This window comes from Gobio gobio, assembly GCF_949357685.1.
Source record: "Gobio gobio genome assembly, chromosome: 23".
NCBI classification, from domain to species: Eukaryota; Metazoa; Chordata; class Actinopteri; order Cypriniformes; family Gobionidae; genus Gobio; species Gobio gobio.
Genome location: NC_137119.1, coordinates 31165360 through 31167580, shown reverse-complemented (window position 1 = coordinate 31167580; position 2221 = coordinate 31165360).

Genomic DNA, 2221 nt, shown 5'->3' with positions numbered 1-2221 from the left:
TTTTAATGGCAGCAGAAACAGAGGCAGCCTAAGGCATCACAGATGCATTATAAGCGGCTCCAGAGTCAGACCACTGTCACAGCCCACCCAGCCCGCAGGTGCACATCCACAGACATACAGCTGCCAGAGAGAGCTATCTTCATGAGAGAAAAGAGAAAGCAAGAGAGAGGCAGACAAAGAGACAGAGAGACAGATGGAGAGAGAGAGATAGGAAAAAGGTATATGTTCACAATGGTATGCTTAGAAAACCACCAATAAAACTATTCTATTGTATGTACATACATGTACCTGGAAAAGAGACATTTACATTATAAATAAATGGGGAAAAAAAGGAAATTATTTCTTACTAAACTTATAGGTGAATTGAATGACATTGATTATCTCTTCATCACAGGACCTGTTAGTGGGTGGGATAAATTAGGCAGCAAGTGAACATTTTGTCCTCAAAGTTGATGTGTTAGAAGCAGGAAAAATGGGCAAGCGTAAGGATTTGAGCGAGTTTGGGGCTGCAAAGCCGCAGACCAGTCAGGGTGCCCATGCTGATCCCTGACCACCGCCGAAAGCGCCAACAGTGGGCATGTGAGCATCAGAACTGGACCACGTAGCAGTGGAAAAAGGGGGCCTGGTCTCATGAATCACGTTTTCTTTTACATCACGTGGATGGCCGGGTGTGTGTGCGTCGCTTACCTGGGGAACACATGGCACCAGGGCTTGTCATGCTATGGAAAGAAGGCAAGCCGGCGGAGGCAGTGTGATGCTTTGGGCAATGTACCGCTGGGAAACCTTGGGTCCTGCCATCCACGTGGATGTTACTTTGACACGTACCACCTGTTAGGGTGAGTTAGGGGTTAGCATTGTTGCAGACCTTGTACACCCTTTCATGGAAACGGTATTCCCTGGTGTCTGTGGCCTCTTTCAGCAGGATAATGCTCCCTGCCACAAAGTAAAAATGGTTCAGGAATGGTTTGAGAAGTACAACGAGTTTGAGGTGTTGACTTGGCCTTCAAATTCCCCAGATCTCAATCCAATCGAGCATCTGTGAGATGTGCTGAACAAACAAGTCCGATCAATGGAGGCCCCACCTCATAACTTATAGGACTTATAGGATCCGCTGCTAACATCTTGGTGCCAGATACCACAGCACACCTTCAGAGGTCTAGTGGAGTCCATTACTCGACGGGTCAGGGCTGTTTTGGCAAAAGGGGGACCAACACAATATTAGGAGTCCTAATGTTATGCCTGATCGGTGTAATATATGTTATATATATATATATATATATATATATATATATATATATATATATATATATAATTTTATAATATCAAAAATGTTCTACTTCTTGCTTATTTTTATGTAAGCATCACTGTAACCTACATTGTACATTTTATAACAGTTAAAAAGTGCACTTACTACTGAAATAGCTGATATACCCATAGAAAATAATAAACATGGGTTTTGAGGGTCCGAGCACCGATGGTGAGAATACCCTATTGGAATTGCTCCACTTTAAATCGACTTTTTGTAAAAGAAATACCTTCATTTTTGGCAATTTAATCAATCAAATGTTTTGACAATTTAATCAAATGCAGATCATATTGCAGTATTCTGAGCAGTGTGTTCTGTAGTGTACAGTATATACAGTATTCACAGTAGCTATTATATGCACAAAATGCCTACTATATGCCAACTGCAGATATAGTTCTAGTTTATTTTGTTATAACAAAAAATTGTTGTTTGTTATTGACCATAGGTAAGACAGAAGGTTTAGTAATCTATGAACACACTCTGTTCACTCCAGTTCTAAATTAAACATAGGAATTTGTGTTTTCTAACAGAATACTAGACAAATGAAATACAAATCGTTACCAGATATGTCAGTCTGATGCAATTTTATGCAATGTGTGTATGTGTGTACTCAGCAGTCATGGAGAGATTTTTTTTGTCACCTGTGAGGACAGAGTGGACTGCTTAGCTCACGCTTCGCAGAAGAAGGATATCGGTTTTAATCCCCACGACTTGAAGGACACTGCGAGATGAAGGCAACTCTCACGTACACAAGAACACCACTGGATACAAAAGCCGCCCTCATAAATCACATTTTTCAGCTAATCCTAGCCTATTCTCACATTTGTATTCCCTTGCAGTCACACAAACTGAATTTATTCGATTGGTTCTTGCCATACATGGAGTTGCTACGGATTGAAAAATGAGAGTCTAGGG